General features: G+C 34.5%; 1 protein-coding gene across 2 annotated transcripts in view; it reads left to right on the top strand.

Moving 5' to 3' along the window:
• LOC115229990 (acetylcholine receptor subunit alpha-type acr-16-like) overlaps nucleotides 1–23312 on the top strand; it is a 918018-nt gene that overhangs the window by 555353 nt on the left and 339353 nt on the right. The gene's annotated exons all lie outside the window — the stretch shown is intronic.

Genomic DNA, 23312 nt, shown 5'->3' with positions numbered 1-23312 from the left:
GATAGACTAATGGTTGTTGAACATTGACAAGAAGATTACATTACACCGTATTTTCAACATGATATTCGAAACAAAAATGGCAGCCTTTGTTGGCACTCTGTCTGGCGTACTAAGCTAATTATGTCCGCAAAGAGAAATCTTTAACTATGACATGCTCGTACACAGGAATATGCATCAGCGTAGAATTAATTTACAGCATGTCTCTGCCAGTAAGTTTGAATTACGTATGTTTATATCTGCGCCAACTGCATGCGAAATAGTGTTCATTTCGTGTCTGAAAATCAAATGTTGTATTATGCCCTGTAGAATACCTGTCGATCTATTTGTTCTGACAACATAATATTGTTTATCTGAACGCTAAACGCTTTAAAGAGGTGTTGGTTAAATACAGATAACATTTGACATTTCAGACACATAAGCATCTATCTCTGTCTATAAGTTAATGTCATTCAAGTTTTAATACCATTTTAAATTAGCTGTATTTTAGAATTTTTAAACGTACAACGAGATATATTAAAGAAACCTTATCTGAAAATATCAGTATCTATTAGGAGAGTGATAGTAACGATTTCCAAAAAACTTAGAAATTGATTGTGAATGTATATTACGCAAGTGCATTATACATAGTTTCTTGGAAATATATATCTGAAGTACACACACACGCACACATACACATATGTATGTACATGAGAAGATAAAAAATTCTTAATAGCTATACATAGAATCCTCCCAAAATACGTATATACACTTCAGGAAATGAAACATTTGTATATTTTAATTCAGTGTTATTGCAATTTATTAAATGTTATCGCAAGTTGATAATACATCGAAGGAATTGTATTTACAGACGGACTCTATATGTATACAAACACACGTACATACACACGCCCGCACACACACATATATATATATATCAGAGAGAGAGAGGGCGTATTGCTCAATGGTTAAAGCGTCGGGCCCTCAATCATGAGATTGTTGGATGGATTCCCAGACCAGGTTGTGTGTTGTGTTCTTGAGCATGTTACATGACTGTTTCGTGGTGTACCACTGGACTCATCTACTATAACTTATTAAAACCCGGAAAAACCATTACTGCAGAAACCTTTTGCCATGAAATTGCCAAAATGAACGAAAAACTGCTACTCCTCCCTCCCAGACTGATCAATAGAAGAGGACCAAACATTCTTCGTGACAATGCTTGACCACATGTTTCTCCAGAATTTGAGAGAACTTGACTACGAAGTTCTTCCCCACCCAGCTTATTCCCTGGATCTTTCTCCGACGGAGTACCACTTTTTCAGACACCTTGATGGTTTCCTGCGAGGGAAGGAGTTCAAAAATCAAGGAGAAGCTGAAAGTGCGTTCAAAGAGTTCATCACCTCCAGAACTCCCGATTTTTATGTTACCAGAATAAACAAACTTGTAAACTCGTTGGCAAAAATGTGTTGATTGTAACTGTACTTATGTTGATGAAGAAAATTTCCATGTTGTTGAAATATATTGTGAAGAATTCCGTGTTTCCAAAACATTGCTTACTTTTTACTCGGCCTGATATATAAAAATGTGAAGATCAGTTTGGACATTTAAAAAGTAAATTGCATGTAGTTTATCGCTGTTACATTGTATCCTTGGGTAAGAATGACGTGCCAGAGTTATACAGTATTTTCATTCAACATAAAGGTTAAAGACCTCCTTCGATCATGAATGACCATGGCATTGAACTTATAAAGGTAATCCTCCGATGCACAAGTCCAGGCAAATTTGTTTTTTCTGAAAGACTAGTAGTCGCCCATGCGTACTCGCCTCCCAACTCCACATCACCAATGTTTATCCAAGAGAAAGGTCGATATAGCCCGGTAAAATGACGTCGCAATTCATTTCGCCAGCTAAGTGTACTGGAGGAATGCGAAATAAAGTATCTTGCTCAAGAACACAACATACAGCCCCGTCCGGCAATCAAAGTCACTGCCTCATGATTTGACTTCAATGCTCTAATCACTGAGCCATGCTCCTTCAACTTGAACATATTAGTTATATAACATTGTTTATATATGCTGTGCTGAACAGTACTGCTCAGACTTAGATGTTTGTAATTATCTTAACTGAGCTGTTGAACATTATATGTCTTTGGCAAAAGAACAGCTCAGTGCCAATGATAACAGCAGAAACGTGAAATTTTTGTAGGCTGGAAACAAAACTGAATCCCCATCTATCTGAGAATTTCTCTGTTTCTATAACGGTAAACAAGTGATTTAGTATTTGTTTTATTAAAAGTACATATTTTGTGTTGATTTGGTTTTAATCCTTTAAAGTTTTATATAATTTAGTTTGGGTTGGATATTGATAGAGGTTTTTAATTGGAATATTCCACTAATTCCAATTTCCAAATATTTGGGATATATTCCATGAGATTACTGTATTTCTTGCTTCTATCTCAGCAGCTATTTCAAAGTATAGCGTTTTATATTGTTTTTGCAATATCATAATACTTCATAGAAAAGTAATCGTATTTTCTGTCAGCGTCTTTCTGTAAGCTTTTATCAAAGAAATATAGATTCACAAACACGTTATACACACACATACATACTTACGTACGTACATAAGCACGCAAACACATAAACTTACAGATATATATATGCACACGCACATGTACGTGTTTATCTGGTAATTTACAGTATGCGTGGGTATATATGTTTTTATAAGTGCATATACATGTATGTGTATGTATATGTATATATGTATATGTATGCATGTGTACGATGTGTATATGAGTGCTTGTGTATGTGGGAGGGTGCATGCGCTTGAGTTTATTCTTTTGCTGTCGCTATTTTATATTCCTTATCAAATCGAGTAAATCATTTCTCGAACTACAAAGGAATGGTCGGCTCCATATTACGTCTGCAAGAACCTCTGCTGATGTATATGCGTATATATCTAATGTGTGTGTGCGCACGTGTATATGTGTGAGTATATATATATATATATATATTATATATATATATATATATATATATATATATAAATGTATATGCGTGTGTGCTACAATATAATGTGACAATTTCATTCTAAGCCTACGTTCCATTAGGTCTGTAAAGTTTACATTATACAGTAGACTAGGTCTATGATAAATATCTGTTTCTATTTCAACCAATTTCCATAGAAGAACATTAAAATAAAAAAGAAGCAAAGAATAAAAAAAAAGGGAAATTGAAAATAACACGAATATGGAAGGGGTATACATTAAAAACAAGGGAAGAGGGTTGGTATCTACACGCAGTAATAGACTTTTGCATATCATTCTCTGATTTACTGTACAATATTTTCCAATAATATCCAAGCATTTGAAATTGAACGAGCGATCGAATGATGAAACTTAAAACAGACATATGAAGAGCGGTTCATGTTAATAAATTACCTATTATGTGTGTGTGTGTGCGTGTGTGTTTTCTCTTCCTTTATGTTAGGTTAACTTCTATCTCTATGCCTGATTTATTGGGAATATCTGTTGTTGCTTGTGCTCTTGTTGGTGACGATATATTTTGCTTCAGATCAGCCCTGATGAAGAATACGTAAGGTCAAAAGCACTTGAGCCGCGACCATCAAATTTTGGAATGTGTAATATAATAACCATAATCTATTCCACTACACAGTCACTCCACAACAAACATACTACTACAGACTCACTTTACACTCAATTTCTCAATACAAAACCAAATACAATACAGACATCTCACAACAATCCGCCTACTATAACCATTGTTTAGACCTAAATCAGTGAAACAATGATGTGAAATGGAACAAAATATACATGAACAACCGAAAATAATCAACTTATCTAGCAAGAGGTTTGAAGTTTACACCGACTCCTCGCAGATAGAACCCGAATGAATTCAAAGATAACACTATAGATTTTTGCCGAAATGTATGCCTCACAGAAGCACTTCACAACTACACCAGCGAAGTTGACTCAATAGTTAAAAACAAAAGCGAATGCTGCTGTACAAAAGGCAGAAATAAAGCACCTGATGACTTTTGTGAACATATTACCAATATTCCATTTAATACCCAATAAAAACAACGAATTAAATCCAAACTCAACATAACTGAATGGAGTTTAAAAACTCTTAATCGAGTTAAAATATTATATAAACCTGGCCGTTAAAGAAACCGATAAAAGAAGTGCGGTAGTTGTGATTGACACAGAGTACTGTAAAACTTTTAATACCCTCCATGTTGGAAAGCAATATTTACTATGAGAAGATAGAGCGCTATAACCTACAGAAGATACAAAAAAATTATCCTCCTTACTTCAAAAACATGGAAAGAGCGTCACTAAAAAAGAAATTGACTATTTATCCAATTTTAAATACAGACCAAATTTATTCTACGGATTACCTAAAATACGCAAAAACACACATATTAGTAAAGTTTGCAAAGAATCTCGAAGCCAATACATTAATGCTCTTCCCCTTACTAACCTCAAGCTACGACATCATTGTTGGCCCTGCTTGTGAAACCCACCGTTTGAGCAATTTCCTCGGCATCTTACTCAAACCATTTTTGAAATATGTGAAAAGCTTCATCAGGGATGATTTAGACATGCTTAACCACCTCCCGAAAACAATAAATGAAGGAACTCTGTTAGTATCATTCAATATGGTGAAATTGTACAACAATATCCAACACGATTATAGTATAGAAGCAATCACCATGGACATACAGAGAAATTCTGGCCAGAGAAATTCCCAGAAGAGATCCCAGGACGCATCAACCACAACTTCAAAATTGCAGTAATTAAATTTATCTTACAGAACAACTATTTCATGTTCGATATAGTTTCCCATCGACAAAAATGTGGAATTGCAATGGGAACTCAAGTTGCCCCTGTGATTGCGAACCTTGTAATGGGTTATCTAGAACTTGAAATATACTAATCATCACTACAAAAATATGGTACCTCATTTCATTGCTATTTAAAGGAGGACTGGAAGAGATATTTAGATGCTTTATATTTTGGAACGATAGCATTGACAAACTCCTCGATTTCAAAATAATCCTCAACAATATCAATAGCAAAATTCAATTCACCATGGAACGCTGCAATAAGCAACTTCCTTTTCTTGATATCCTAATTAAAATAGTCAACAACCACATCGAAACGGACATCTTCTATAAACGCACAGATTCAAAACACATCCTATTATTCAACTCATGCCACCTCGAACACATAAAACTTAATATATTCTATAATCTAGCGAAAAGAATCTGTACCACAGTTTCGGATACCAATACTGGTGAACGAAGACTCTTTGAACTTAAATCAACACTAATCAGAAGACATTATCCAACATCATTAATAAATGATGGGATTAAACGAGCAAAGGAAATAGACATACAAACATTAGGGGCATATAACCGAAATACTACACCAGATCTAAAAATACTCCCATACATCTCTTCACACAACAATAGAAACAATGTGGCCTTCAACATCATCATCGAAAATCGAACCATTCTCAGAATTTTAAGAGCACACAAAATTATCAAGAGCAAAAGGCAACCAAAATCATGGAAATGAATATTAACCATCGCAAGACTATATCCATTAACAACGGAACTAAATGTGAAAAAATGCGGGAGTCCTAATTGTGAGAACAAGTCTTCACAAAGAACAAATCCGCTAACCATAATATAGACTGATACAGGTCGGTGAGCACAGATAAATATTTGCTAGGAGCCTAAAACCGAACTTCCTAATTTTACCTTTTTATCAATGTTCAGAGAACAATTCAGTAGAGGAAAAATTATATAAAGAGGCAACTTTAATTAATAAACATCATCCACAATTCAATATGAATAAACAACTTAATACAGGACACTACTAGCCCACTATATATATATATAAAGAAATAATTGAGATTCAGTTGAATTAGGTATTTAAGTTGAAGCACCAAGTCAGTCCAGTATTATACGCATAGCTCGAGTAAGGTGAATAAACTCAAAATATGCAACAGGATATGAAGTAGTAATGCAATACGACCATTGAAGCGGCTGCATTTAATTGTAGAATTCATACATATATGTGTGTGTGTGTATACATACATACATATATATATATATATATATATAATATATATATATATATATATGCATTTATATAACATATATATATATAGTTATACAAATATAAAAATATAATTTTATATGTATATATATGTATATATATATATAAAAATATAGTTTCATATGTATATATATATATAGCGTATATATATATATAGTTATACATATATAAAAATATACTTTTATATATATATACTTATACATATATATGCATGCGTATACATGTATATGGTGAGGGTGCTACAGCATGGCCTCAGTCAAGTAACTGAAACATGTACAAGAAGAAATTTAAAATAATATATATATATATATATATTATATATATATATATATATATATATATATATTTACATAGACTTCATTGTCTAACGTTCCCCCTCTCTTCAGATGCTACCCTGAGCTTCGAGGGATAGTTTCTTTCTAGGTAGTTCAAGCGGTTCATTGGATTGTTGTTGCTCTCGATGTTATTTTTCTTTCTGCTACGTTTAATGCCATGGTTGCTGCTACTGCTTTTGTTATTGATAGATCTACCTGGCTCTGATCAACATATCTATTTATATATACATTCTAACTATGACAGAGTCAAACGTTTTTTCCTTTTGAAGAATTGTGTACGTGGGTCTACACTATTCAACGCATCCTCTTTTTATGTTATATAGATATGATTCGAGATAAGAAAATGTATTGGTATATCTAGCAAATCGATCGACTACGTAGATACATATTTGGCATTATTGTATTTGCAGAGATGTATGATTTGTTGTTGTTTTATTTGGCATTCTTTCAGATTATCATAATGATCTGCATGAGAAAGAATCATGTCGATGGTTCCGTACACTGATTCCAAAACAACTGTTTGCTTGTAGTTATTATCTGTATTATTATCTGTATCATTATCTTTATTATTATTTTATTATTATTATTATTATTATTATTATTATTTATTATTATTATTATTACTATTATTAATACTATTATTATTATTATTACTATTATTATTATTATTATTATTATTATTATTATTATTATCATTACTATTATTACTATTATTAATACTATTATTATCATTATTATTACTATTATTATTATTATTATTATTAGTGCGTTATTTCATCATTTGTGTAGTTTCTTTCGTATTTTCATCGTTCGCTTTCTCGGACAACATCTGTCCATAAAACTTAGCTTTTATTGTGGAATTTATCGATAAACCTGCTGCCGGTCATTGTGATCTTATGAGTGTGATGTGTGCTGACATTCTGACAGGCCATTCGCAAGCTTTAACTATAATAAAACCGATACCATGTAGAATACGACTGTGATGTATTTCTTCATGTCCAAATCTGATTTTCATACCACTAATGTACTACTATTGTGTCTCCTTCCAAACCTATCCGTCTTTCCTTTATCAGCGTTTTTTTTTTTTTTTGAAAACACTCGTTCTCTTTCCCTTTCTTATCTATCGCCATTTTCTTTTCTGGCTGGCGTAACATACTTTTTTATTTATCTTTCATCTTTCGTTCTTCTTCACATTGCACTATAGTATTCGATATTCTGATATGTATTTGAAAAATGTTTTTTTACATAAACACATCTATACAGACGTGCACAAACAAACACAGGAACATATGTACACAAGGATAACGAACCTCTATCTTATTATAACAACACCTGTTTTGAGAAATCTATACACACACACACTACATATATATGTACATGTGTGTAATTTGTGAGTGTGTGTGTATAACTTTCTTGGAAGAGGATGCGTGGCGTTCAATCATATATAATAATATAAATAATATATATATATATATATATATATATATATGTATATACACATTTATATTTATGTACATACATGTGTGTATCTATATATAGATATGCATATATACATACGTATATGTACATACATCTATACGTATATATATGTATATATATATATATATATATATGCATATGTAGGCACAGGACGTCACGAATCATCTACAAAAAAGTACGAAGCACAAGTACATGGAACATGACCTATTCTTTCGAACAACGAAAGACACAAATGGAAAACAAACAACATATAGAACGACTCTTCAGAACTGGATCTTAAACGCCACCATTGGTGATGCAAGTTTCTATCCTTCATGCGACTGGACAGAAAACCGTTTGAGGACCGTGAACGGGAAACAACCAAAAGCATTTTACACAGAAGAAATAATATTTCTATACTCAAACTAACATTATTGAGTAGTTTTACGCTTCGTTTCAATTCATAGTACTGCGCAATCCAAATTATCTACATACACACGAACGGCCACACATATACACAAATACAAACTCACACATACACACACATGTGTACATGTACGTGTGCGTGAATATGTTCGGTTGAAACTAGTCTAAAGCACTGCAGGCTACCATTGGTTTCATTTTTCAAGTAAAGCCTACACAGAAGGCTTAGTACCACTGCCACTCGAAATATCGGCCAAAATGAAAACAAAGACTATAATACCTATCCAGTGTAATCATCGAGAGTAAGATATGGGAGAGTGAGGAGGAATGAGATTATGCTCATTAATTGATATAAGAGAAAAAGAATAAAAACACTTATTTCAAATGAAATCAAATGTTGATCTGTATATTCGTGGTTGGATTATACTGAATATAGTAAATATATCGTCCTTCGTTAAAATTGAGCTCTATCATGTCTCTTGACTAGTTGACTTAGACAGATAGATAGAGAGCGGGAGAGAGAGAGAGACGGAAAGACAGAAGAAGCTTAATTGGATGATTGATTAACTGATTGACGGATTGATTAGTTGATAGATATGAGTATTTGTCCGTTTGTATCTGTCCATGCATCTGCCTGTACCTATATGTGGTGTTTGGATCCATATACGCGTTTACATCTATATGTGTATGTGATCAGGAGTGTGTGTGTGTGTACGTGCGTGTATGTGTATGTGTGAGTAAGTATTTCCTTTGTTTTCTTGCAAATCGAATTTCTTCATTGGGCGTATTACACTTTAATTTATTTATAGTTTTTTTTCTTTGAATTGATTATTTTTAGGTTATTGATATACCGGCCAATATCGAGTAATTATTATAAACCAGATTTATGACTGTAATTAAAAATTAGAGGAAACCCCGCCATTGAAAATATAAACATATCTTACTTTAAAAGACCAGCTTCTTTCTTCATCTAAAACCCGGCGATAGAGTGCTAGAAATAATTCGTGTATGCAAATTCTCTACTGGTTCTGTTGGGGCAGCATTTCAAATTGCTCTGTATCATCTCTACATGATCACAACCTTGTGAGTTTCCTCTATTTAGGCTCTAACAACCATTGAAAACAACAATTTATATTTACATCTAGAAAATTTATATTTACATCTTTAGGCTCTAACAACCATTGAAAACAACAATTTATATTTACATCTAGAAAAGCTAAGATGGTTGGAGTTAAACTCTCAACAGAGCACTGTACTAGGAACCTATAAAAGACTTCGACCTTCGTCTGATAAATAATATATATATAGATAGATAGATAGATGTCTATATACATGTAAATGCAGAAGTGTGTGCGAGTGCGTTTGTGTGTGTGTAGATCTCAATACGTTTCGGCCGGAATTACTCCAGACCATGACAAATTTAATAGCACCACGTTGAAAAGACATTTAGTGATGTTGCATATTATAGTCATTCTTTGGGCACGATAGCAAGTTGGTGTAAAGAGTTATTGCTTGCAGAGATATATCCGGTGCGAGCTAGCAGAATCGTTAGCACGCTGGGCGAAATGCTTAGCGGTATTTCGTCTGCCGTTACGTTCTGAGTTCAAATTCCGCCGAGGTCGACTTTGCCTTTCATCCTTTCGGGGTCGATAAATTAAGTACCAGTTACGCACTGAGGTCGATGTAATCGACTTAATACCTATGTCTGTCCTTGTTTGTCCCCTCTGTGTTTAGCCCCTTGGGGGTAATAAAGAAATAGGTATTTCATCTGCCCTTACGTTCTGCGTTCAAATTCCGCCGAGGTCGACTTTGCCTTTCATCCTTTCGGGGTCGATGAATTGAATACCAGTTACGCACTGGGGTCGATGTAAGCGAGTTAATATCTTTGTCTGTCCTTGTTTGTTCACTCTATGTTTAGCCCCTTGTGGGCAATAAAGAAATAAGAGATATATCCGGATGTTGGAGGTTTATCTGGAATTTCTTGAAGATGTTCAACCAGGAACCGTTTGAGCGTTATGAGATATTTATTTTCTCTTAATTCTTATGCACGTTTTATTTAAAATATTTATCTGCTCTTCCTCCAATAGATAGACTCTAAAAGTGCACAAAATTCTTAGGAAGGCATGAGGGTTCCGGTTATGACAAGTGGGTATGGTTGATAATACTAACCCTGTTATTTGAAAACTACTTATTTTATCGGTTCCAGAATGATGAAACGCTTTTGGTGGGATCTGAACTCAATATGTATTGGCATATAAATGAACGCTACCATATATTCTCTCACTCGTTCTATTGATTTGTTCATCTGCGTTTCTATTATAGAAATCGTGATATAAAATAGCAATCCATCTTATAAGTAAGTTAATAACGTATTGAAATAATTCTGTATGCTTCGAAACCAGAAGGAACAGCGTATCGAAACCACTTAAGATAAATAATGTAAAGGGGTTAAGTCAGTTAGACTGCAGGTTTTTGCAATTAATTACGCTTGTGCTTAACTGAAACCAATGTTCATAGCTAGAGGACATGCTTAAAATAGAATAAATGACAAGAAATGAAAATATAAGCATACCGCATAATGATATTTCGTAAGTAATTGGTTTAGGTACTCGATGTATAAGAAAATTGCATCATTTCATGTCCATGTATTTCTTGATTCTTTATCAAACATTTGATATATTATAATGGATGTAATGATGTATATGTGCATGTATATATGTATGTATGTTTGATTGTATATACATCTATATACAGATATACAGAGAACGAGATGTATTCATACAAACATATAAATGCGCGTATATATGTTATACATATATACAAGCCATTGGTACTTTTTCGGTTAAGTCGATAGTGTTCCAGTTGATCTGATCAAATCAACTGAACAGCCTGCTCATGAAATTAACGTGCAAGTGGCTGAGCAATCCTCAGATACGTTTATCCTTGACATAGTTCTCAAAGAGATTCATCGTGACTCGAAATGTGACAAGGCTAGCACTTTGAATTACAGGTATTTTTCATTTGTATCAGTTGAGTGAACTGGAGGAAAGGGAAATACCCCGCCGAAGATCGAACTCACGTCCTTACGAAATTAAGCCGAATACACTAACTACAAGCACACACCTTCACTATATACATGTATGTATGTATGTATGTATGTATGTATGTATGTATGTATGTATGTATGTATGTATGCATGTGTTTATGTATGTATGTATGCATGCATATGTGTGTGCATGTATGTATGTATGCATGTGGTAACTGAAAGTGTGACCATTGAGCAATCCCTTATATATTAAGCAAATACGGAATGTTGGAAAATCGGTCGTTGGGGGCTCCATCTTGAGCAGTAATACTTCACATGACTACATGTATATTTGTTTGCGTGTATGTGTACATTTGCGTTTTCTTGAATTAATGCCTAAGTGTATATTGGTATAGATGTTTGTGTGCGTGTATGTGTGGGCACGCAGGTGCAATTGTGCACGCCTCTGCACACGCTTGGGTGTAAAGAATGAATATTAGTTACATAGTACTCTTGTGTGAATTACGTAAATGTTATATTATGTTGGATATCTGTGCTATCGTAGATATTTGTATGAATGTGTGAATCAGCTTAAACGGACATGTATGTAGGCGTGTACGTGCGTTTGTGTGGAGTATTGGGCGTGTTGGGATTTCTGCATGTGTGTGTGTGTGTGTGTATACTCTATAAAGCGATCGCTAGCTGAATATAAAATATTATAAACTAAGCAAGAAGATGGCGACGAGATCTTGACGAATAGAAGTGCTTCTAAATGTCTGTCAGGCACAGGTATAATTTGCAGTGCAATATCTGCTAAGAAATGTATAGCAAATTATCAGAATTATATAATCCAGCTACATTTTCTCCTATCTCGTAATTTTGAATACCTTCATTTCAGATATAATATAGATGAGAGCCTAAGGGTCATCGAATTTCTTTATACAATTATACACTTTGAAACCATTTGCAGTACAAATTGCTCACAGTCCCTCTTTAGGATTAATTATTTAAGCTAAAACATTAGTCAAGCCATCTCCGAAACTCTGAAGAATTCAGAATCCAAAGTGACTACCAGCTTCCCATGTCTAAAGGCACACTGGGAAGACAATTCCTGCATCCTTTATATAGGATTTATTCTTTAAATGCCTAATATAGCGAGTGTTATGCAGCTAAATGAATTTATATTAGTCAGCCGTCTTTCATTGATTTATTAGACCAAATGAGAGTGCATTATATCACAGGCAAGTTCTTATACATTTAGAATCGAAATCACAATTGTCTGGTTTCTTTATTTTTCTGCTATTTAGCTGTCCGACCCCCCCCCATCTCTCTTTCTTTGTTACCCTCTACTCCTTCTCTTTCTCTCACAAACTCTCCCTCTCTCTCTCACATAATCTCTCTGTTTCGCTCTCTCTTTGTTGTTGCTTTGTTGTTCTTTAACTTCAGCTTGTCTTTACAAAACACGTTGAATTTGAAATGGTTACCAAATTTGCCGCATCTCATATTCTACGAAGCTGTAAACTATTTTATGACAATATTCTTTCTTTCAAATCAAAAGAAACGGCTTTCTCTTCGCAGTACACGAGTGACACAAAAAGAACTATATTTCATGAACATATGTACAACACTATTTCTGTCAGGGGATTAACTCACAACTTGTTTTCTATTAATGTGTTGTAATTGAAAATGATTACATTTATCTGTATGAATTACCGTACCATTCAAACCTATAATTGCAAACTTTTCAAATTAAACCCGTGCTGTTAAACCACATTGATTTATAGTACCACTTAGGCCAGAAGTAGTCTACTTTTCCAAACCTATGTTAAAAGTGAAATAGAAATATTATATATGTAAATATAGATAGATAGATAGATAGATAGATAGATAGATAGATAGATAGATAGATAGATAGATAGATAGATAGATAGATAGATAGATAGATAGATAGATAGATAATGTATTGTTGATACCTTTTATTTACATATTTTTTTAATTGGAGACCTGGGGGTGATACTTTATAAGTTCTCCAATTTTTTATAACTTGATCTGATATATTCATTCTACGAAAAAATAAATGATGAAATAAACTGTCACACTGAAATTCAGACTTCAGTTCAACAGAATTCAATGTTTCGCACAATTTCTGATGATCTATTGAATCCTATTCATATCATTACACAAAATTAGCTATGATTCAACCACGGTTGAACATATTCTTAAGTCCACCATTTCGTCAATTGTAGCAGTTTCCAAGCTTCACCACTAATTCAGTTCTCAACTAAATTGCAAATTGTTAATAGTTTTAAAGAGGACACCTCCTCAGCTACACTTTGGCATAAATTGTTTGAGATTTGGCATGAATTATTTGATCTTTGGTTCAGTTGAAAAAAGTTACATCAAATATATGCGACCTCAAGGGGGGCAGTAAGGTAGATATTCATCTTCAATTAACATGATTTTTAAAAATTTTAAATTAAACGTATACCTTTCTTTGGCTTAAGTGATGGAAAACTGCATGAGGAATTCAGAATCACTAGTCGTATTGAACAAAAATCAGTTAGGAGGTAAAATGTTACGAAATTTCATGTCGGTAATTAAGGAAGTAAGGGAGTAACGCTTAAGCAATACGAATAAAGAATATATTTCTAAAATGAATGTTTACTTACTAAGGCGGCGCACTGGTGCGCCGGGGGAAATGCTTAACATTATTTCGTCTGTCTTAACGTTTCTTAGTTCAAATTTCGTCGAAGTCGACTTTGACGTGCAGATTATTTAATTATTTAACTAAACACTTTCAAACTTGCGATACTGGTAGAATGTGTCACATAGAACAGGGTTTACTCTTAACGTTTTTGACAAAATTTTGTAGCTTAGAAGTTATTTCGTCAGAAGTTACACACTGACAATGGACAAATTTGTCTTTGATAAGTACCAATACACGAAACTCTCATCTTTTGACTTACTCTCTAACTTCTGCCGATGATATATATACATATTACATATATGTGTAAAAAATCTCATCACGCAATCGAACCAATGAAAGAGCTTCTATCTGGTCGCTCGACACGCTTAAAAGAGCAGCCAAAGTATCCCGCTACCTAAATCAAACGCCCATTGTATGTAATGTCCTAGATTATCCCTAAAAAACTGTTTGCTGAAGGCTGGAATATCTCTGATGATACGTTTGCAGTATCAGGGTTTATTTGAGGCTAAATAACAACGTTATGGTCAATTTCTATATTAACACGATTTTCACTAGGAAAAAAAAATTGATTTTTTGCGTGGAATCAAGTACCCTGACTTCCTAATGTACTGCAAATCCCTCATTCTGGTTCTGAAAAATGAGGTGGGGTGGGGTTCCCTCCCAATCCTGGAATCATTGCAATTTTTTCGTTGAATGAATTCCTGTGACCTCCTAATATTGATAACTGATGGTTTTGGGGTTTTCTTGTTTGTAACTTTTGGTGAACCATGGTGCAACTAACAATAATGTAAAAACCCCTGCCATTAATTTGGTGTGGATGGGTAATGTCAAATAATTCAATCACAAAATATATTTAAATTAAACACGAAAATAATTGAAATATCATCACTAACATGCAAAACTTGAAATATTATCTTTCAGTATTTTATAAGGTAACATTTAAAATTATTAATTGACACATTATTAATTATCTTATAACAGCAATGTCTGGAAAAGTCATGGATTTCATGGAAAAATGCGAGCATGAAAAGTCATATTGTTAAGATTATAAACCTGGAAAAGTACAGGACGAGTTATTACACATGTAAAAGTATAGAACAAGCTATTACCTCTAGTAAAGTAAAGAATTAGAAACATTTTTCTCAAAATATTGCAACTTTAATTAACATTTGAATATTGAAACTTATCTTATTATAGTTTACAAATAACACTATAATTATTTAAGTAGAATTCGGCTAATTGACTACCTTAAATACAGAAAAAAATGACTAATTAGACAAACTTACAAATTAGCTGAACAGTTTTGTACAATATATTTCAAAGATGAGAACTGTTGAGTGATAAATTTTTAAAAAAGTGTATTTTTCTTTACCTTACAAGATGTAATAGCTTGTCCTATACTTTTACAGGTGTAATAACTTGTCCTGTACTTTTCCACGTTTATAATCTTAAGAATATGACTTTTCATGTTCGTATTTTTCCATGTAATAACATGTATTCATAAAATAATTATAATCAGCACTAACATATATATGATTATTTAAGAAAGATTTATATGGCCACAGTTACATTATTTTGAGCTTAACATCCATATAAGCTTTGAAAGATTCGATCTATGATCAAAGGCCTTTCACCGTAACTATCAAGCATGTTTGTTTGTCCCAGATTGTGTTGTCCAATGATTTCTTTATCTTTTTAGTTATTGTTATAATTTGGAAGATTCTAACAGACCGAGTGACTGCATAAATATTACGCCATTGAGTCGTTTAACAATTTGATAAAACTTCCAAAATGCAGATTTGAGCGATATCTATCTATATATATATATATATATATATATATATATATATTTTTATCTTTTGGTTGGGTAAGTCAGTACCCAGGGTCAGCTACAGGGCCTCCAAGACTGGAGATAGGAGTGGGGAAGTCATTCTCCGAGTAGAAATCAGATCCACTAGAAGCACCTGAGACACCAGGTGGTGCTATTAAACCTGGGTGATAAAGTAAGCCTAACATCCATGTAAACCATGGCTGGATTTGAACGCAAAATGTAAAGAACAGTAACAAATACTACAGAGCATTTGGTCCAGCGTTCTTACATTTTCGACAAGTCACATCCTTGGAATAACAATTTTTATTGACACAAAAATGAAGAAAAGAAAAGTTGACGTCGACGGGATTTGAACTCAAAGCACAGAAAATCTGATCAAATAACACAAACAATTCTATGTGAGAATCTAATGAGTCTGCAGGAAACTCTTAATAGATCTATGCTTGGTCACGAACCACTATGTCAATAAGTGACAGTTAATCACTGATGTAAATGTGTGTCTATAGCGGACACACTAACAGATAATTGTTCTTAGGACATACAATCTAATAAAATTATATTTGTGACAGAAATTGTGTGTTGTACGTGTGTATGTGTGCAATTGTAAGAATCACAGTAAATATTTAACTTACTATGATGTAATTATTTGAAGTAATCCCCTATGGATTTCCACAGTCGTACATTATATTAGTGAGCATCAGCTTATTTAGTAGATGGACAATTAAAAGCTAAAAATTGGTTTCAATTTTGGCACAAGGCCATCAAGTTGTGGGAAAGGTGTAAAACGATGACGTTTACTCCAGGACTCAACTGGTACTTATTTTATCGACTCAGACAGGATGAAAGACAAATCCATCCTCTGAGAAATTTAAGCAGCAAACGCAAAGATAGACAAAATGCCACAAAATATTTTACCCAGCTTTTTAACGATTCTGCCAGCTGATCTCCTTAAGATAAAATCAATATTTATTTCAAGTTTTGGCGCAAAGCAAGCGATTTCGGGGCAGAAGGTAAATCGATCACATCGACCCCTGTGCTCAACTGATATTTGTTTTATCGACCCCTAAAGGATGAAAGGCAAAGTCGACCCCTGTGAAGCTAAAATCTATTATTGGTTAAAAATTTTAGCACAAGGCCAGCAGTTTTAGGGGCGTACTTAAATCGATTGTTACGATCGCAGTTTACTGATTTTATCGACCCTGAAAGAATAAAATACTAAGTCCACCTGGACGGAATTTAAACTCAGAACACGAAGACAGGTGAGACAGCTTTAAGCATTTTGCCCAGCGTTTTAACAATTCCACCAGCTCAGCGCCTTAAGCTAAAACCATATATTAGAGGTGATGAAAAAACAAAAAGATGAGGCTGTGCGGAAGACTCTTCCCCAAGTTGCCAGGTAATGGAATTGAACTCAGAGCCATGCGGTTCGGAAGCAACTTGCTTACCACACAGTTATGCCTGTGCCTGTTACATATGACGTTTTACAATGCCTGTACTTATTATATATAACGTTTTACTGCGCTGGAGCACATCGGATAGATTGTACCTGCAAATCACAAAGCCAGCGTTGTCATATAATCTATCATATTGGCAATTATGTGAAAATTAAGTTAAAGGTGCATTTGTCTACTGAAAATGCACCCGAGGAGTTACTCAAAATAATCGATCACCTCAAATAATCGCCTACGAAACTGACGCAGCTTCCATTTGGTGAATAATATATATTAAATAACTTCATCATTAGACAGTCATTATACTTATTAAAACAGATACATTGAAAACCATTATAGCCAGTCTAGTATTGTATTATGCATTATTAAGTATCATTCTTTCATCGTACCGCAGTGTGTAGATTCTGGTCATTGACACTACTTCGATATATACATATCTATGTATGTATGTGTTTATGTATGTATATATAAGGCTAGTCTCGAAACGTGTATGTATATATATATATATATAAAGCTAGTCTCGAAATGTGTATGTATATATATATATATATATATATATATATATATATACATACATTTCGAGACTAGCTTTATTGAGGTGAACTGGCCATGTGAAAAAAGTATCTGCCAATAAAGAGAGAAATGCTTTGTGAATTCATACCAAACGTTCTTGTTGTGTCTCTAGAGAAGACACTTATTTTTTTTCCCTCTCATTCTATTTCAAATCAAGAATTGGTTGAAAAATTTGTCTTTGAAAATTACGTGTGATTAACTAGCGTTCAATGCAAGGGAAGTTTCAACGAAACTCACTCAGTCTGGAGTTTTCATTAGGTTCAATAGTTGAAGTAATGAAAAAATGTTTGAAAATCGATCATCTTATTCACAGTGGCAAATATAAGAGTAACAATTCTCAGTGGGTGTCTTTATATTGTTTTAAAGTAAAATAACTAGGGTGTCATGAGGTCTAAGCTATTTCTTTTCGTGCTACTTATGCTGTTGCAGATGATGCTGGCTTTGCTGTTATTGCTGTTTAACCCTAGGTCATTTCTCAAAGAAGTCGATCAATTATGATCAAAGTACTCCGTTCCAGCCACGACCGTCACATTTTTTTTATTTAAACAGTACGTAGGAGTGGCCGTTTGGTAAGTAGCTTGCTTACCAACCGCATGGCTCCGGGTTCAGTCCCACTGCGTGGCACCTTGGGCAAGTGTCTTCTGCTATAGCCTCGGGCCGACCAAGGCCTTGCGAGTGGATTTGGTTGACGGAAACTGAAAGAAGCCCCTCGTATATATATATATATGTATATATATGTATGTGTTTGTCCCCACAACAACGCATGACAACGGATGCTGGTGTGTTTACATCCCCGTAACTTAGCGGTTCGGGAAAAGAGACCGATAGAATAGGTACTAGGCTTACAAAGAATAAGTCCTGGGGTCGATTTGCTCGACTAAAGACGATGCTCCAGCATGGCCACAGTCAAATGACTGAAACAAGTAAGAGAGTGTGCATTCAGTACCACCTAATTCAATTTGACTTTGTCCTTAGTCCTCTTTAAGGTTCTAATTTAGTTGGCAAAGGTGTGATTTGAGGAGGAATTAACTGCTATTTCGAGAAGGTCAGACAAATATTTTCTTTTCGTTTTTCCTTTTAAGGAATTCCACTTTAATATTCCCATGTCTTCCTTCATTTTAAACTATAAAGTTAAGTTTCTTCAGAAATACATTACATACATTTAATGTGTTTTTAAGGATTGTTGTAATTTCAGAGAGTACAACACTCCTGTACCATTAAAATGAAACCGTCTCATCTTCATAATGCCGTCAATTACCAGAATTACAATTCCATCTACTTAAACAATTTTTTTTTAAATGTAACTATCTATAAACCTCGAAATATACGAACAGTATGTGTATGTAAATATATATATGCGTCTGTGTTTGCATGTGTCAGTATTTGTGACGTTGTACGAATGTTTATGTGTACGCGAGTAGTCTCCCAACCAACACACCTAATCTCCATTTCTCCTTCTCCATTTCTCCACTTCTGCCGCTCTATATGCCTTTGTTTTTCCCTATATCTCTCCCTTTCCCTCTCCATTCCCTTCCCTCCCTCTATTTCTACCCTCTCTCTTTCCTTCTCTCTCTCTCTCTCTCTCTCTCTCTCTCTCTTTCCCCGTCTCTATATTTCAATCTTTGTTTGTCTAGGCCCTATTGCTTGTGTATATATTTCTTTACTGCCCACAAGGGGCTAAACATAGAGGGGACAAACAAGGACAGACAAAGGGATTAAGTCCATTACATCGACCTCAGTGCGAAACTGGTACTTTATTTATCGACCCCGAAAGGATGAAAGGCAAAGTCGACCTCGGCGGAATTTGAACTCAGAACGTAACGACAGACGAGATACAGCTAGGCATTTCTCCCGCCGCTCTAACGTTTCTGCCAGCTCGCCGCCTTTTGTTTGTGCAGGTGTATAAACTGACTAAACATCTTCAATACGATGCATGTAAGAAAACTCCGACTATTCTTTAAATATATTTTCCTTATTCTTTGGAACTCTATTCCTTCTAACTCATTTTAACTTCTTTTGTACTCACATAACACAAGCACACTTACACAGTATGGCTGACCACAAATGGAATATTCATGACTACAAATGATATTTATATTTATGTCATAACCTTAGCACGACTATGCTTTGATTATTTCATGATTTATATACCCTTAAGTGTATTTCTGCTTTTGAAGGAACGTTTTTATTTCTACCAGGTAGTGGTATTAAACCGGGTGATGAAGTAAGTCTAACATGCATGTAAACCATGGCTGGATTTGAACGCAAAATGTAAAGAACCTTAGCAAATACTACAGAGCATCCCGTCCAGCGTTTTTACATTTTCGACAAGTCACTGCTTGTAACTTTATAAGGATTCTAATTCAGAACTAAACCGGAAGTAGTTAACACCGTTACAAAAACAAAAAACAACAACTTTCTCTATGTGCAATTAGCTCGGAAAGTGTGTTTGAGAAGCTGAACAACAACAATGCTTACACACAAAATGCACACGAGAAATAAAATACACACTATACACAAACTATTTCGACAAGGATTAGTGCTGTTCTGTTATACTTTTTCAAATAGTAATAACTTTTTTTAAGATCTTTTTTCTAATTATCGAAACTATATCATGTAATTTTTACAAAGCTCTTTCTCTCTCTCAAAGATACATATATACACATACACACACACATATATATATAATTAAGGATTATTACGAAGTAGCATTAGTATAACCTTTAATTCCTTTTTTTATACAACTTTAAATAGACCCACATATGTTTCTACTGCACAGGTAAAGGTTTGGAGAAATCCTTTACTTATCACCAATATATAGCTTAGCGGTTCGGCAAAAGAGACGGACAGAATAAGTACCAGGCTTACAAAGAATAAGTCTAAGGGTCAATTTCTTCGGCTAAAAGGCAATGCTCCAGCATGGCCCCAGTCAAATATATATACGTCAGGAGTGGCTGTGTGGTAAGTAGCTTGCTAACCAACCACATGGTTCCGGGTTCAGTCCCACTGCGTGGCATCTTGGGCAAGTGTCTTCTGCTATATCCCTGGACCGACCAATGCCTTGTGAGTGGATTTGGTAGATGGAAACTGAAAGAAGCCTGTCGTATATATGTATATATATATGTGTGTGTGTGTATTTGTGTGTCTGTTTGTTCCCCTAGCATTGCTCGACAACCGATGCTGGTGTGTTTACGTCCCCGTCACTTAGCGGTTCGGCAAAAAGAGACCGATAGAATAAGTACTGGGCTTACAAAAAGAATAAGTCCCGGGGTCGAGTTGCTCGACTAAAGGCGGTGATCCAGCATGGCCGCAGTCAAATGACTGAAACAAGTAAAAGAGTAAAAGAGTGTATATGTATGTATGTAGGCGAGCTGGTAACATCATCCTCCTCGATCAGGAATCTATACTGTCGAGGGTTACACATTTATCGATGAGTGGGCAGAGTAATGTGATAAGAAATGTTTTGCTCAGAAACACATCGCGCCGCTCTGTCCGGTTATCGAACCTACGAACGCTAGATCATGAGTGCAACACCCTTGCAGCTAGGCCATGAGCTTGCATAAATACACACACACACATACACACATATACACATACGCACATACACACACAGATGATCCAAAAGCATATATAGCTATAAATAATATCATGTAAATATTGGGTAAATTTTGTTTCAAAGAATGAATTATTACATACATTTTTAATATATGTTTCTTCAAATTATATTTTACTTTCTGTACCCGAATATGCATCTGCTCGTACATATCTCTATCTCTATATCTCCTCCGCACTCTAGAGATATCATTCTTTATCCTTTTACTAACTTCTATATGTTCTTCTATTACTCACTCGTTCACTCTCTCTCTCTCTTGGTCTATATCTCTCTTCCGTCTCTGACTCCATCTGTTTATCAGGCAATGTACGTATTTTTTTCCTTTGTATTGATATTTATCACAAGCTTACGGCCATAAATCCTGTGGAAGGCATTGGCCATGAGTTTGCACGTGTCATACCTCACTGATATTGTATTATATCCATTTGTGTAGAATATAAGTTAAAGGGACGTAATTAAATGTATAGCATTTTGACAGCCGCTCAAATGTGTCCGCTAGCTAACTATGGTCCTCGGTTCGGTTACCACGAAATATGTGCGTGCGTGCATATCCACACACACACACACACACACACACATATATATATATATATATATGTACCTAACGAAACACGCGCACACATACATACATACATACAACATACATACATACATACATACATCCACAAACACATACACGCACACACATACCTACATACATATATGATTTCGGCGTTGGAATGTAAATAACAAGAACAAATTCATGTCTTCAACTTGAGAAAAGTCTTGCATATTTTTACTCTTCCACATAAAGATTGTATTTGTAATGTACCTGGTTGATTTCTGTTTTCCAGAAACCCAACCTTATGCGGATTGTCACTTAGGCATTTATCGAGATTCTAGACAAACTTATTCTTCCACCTTAAAGATTAAAGCGCCTAATTGTTTGTAGAGATATCGAAGAGATTTCTTTGTTTCTCTTAGTACGTCTGTTATGGTTATAGAAGAAATGCCTTAAAGCTGCCTTTCAGCGGCGTCCTATTCGGTAATGTTCTTGTGCTCACCCTCACCTGATGTCATGAAAACTCCGTTAAGAAACGTCCGCTTGATCGCATTAACTTCGTAAGGTCTATTCAATTATAAATCTCTCAAGGAAATTACTTCAATATACCGCAAAGGTAGATAAGCTTTAACCTGAAACAACTTTTACATGCTAGCGTATGTGTATTAGAATTTCATAGGCGTTAAATACAAGTGAGTGGAGTAATAGATGTTCCAGTGAAATCTACAAAATACTCATATGCTTGTGATAGTGAATGTAAAGAGAATAGCTGTAAGGCCTTGATAAACATTCGATGAATAGTAGTTTTGAACATTAGACTAGCAAACTATATTTAACCTTAATAAATAAGAGTCGAGGGGTTACTTCGAAGACTTGACGCTGTTATCAAAGAATAGCTTGTGTAATTACGTTAGATAGGATAGAAGAGCTTATAGTTTGAACAGAATGAAGAATTGGGAATTAGATTTTAATTGCTCTTCTATTGAAAATGCTATTATACAGGTTGTGTGTAGAAATGTCTGTTTTTAAATAAAGCAAATATTTATTTAGCTGTTGGTTTAGGTACTTATAAATCAGAAATTCTGTGGTTAACTGCTATTGTTCTAGGCTCTCTTTTACTTGTTTCAGTCCAGTCATTCGATTGCGGCCATGCTGGAGCACCGCCTGAAAGTGTCTTAGTCGAAGAAATCGATTTGGGTCGGTCTTATTCTTTGTAAGCCCAGTACTTATT

Source organism: Octopus sinensis, linkage group LG1, assembly GCF_006345805.1.
Source record: "Octopus sinensis linkage group LG1, ASM634580v1, whole genome shotgun sequence".
Taxonomy (NCBI): Eukaryota; Metazoa; Mollusca; class Cephalopoda; order Octopoda; family Octopodidae; genus Octopus; species Octopus sinensis.
This window is presented reverse-complemented; position numbering and strand designations above follow the sequence as displayed.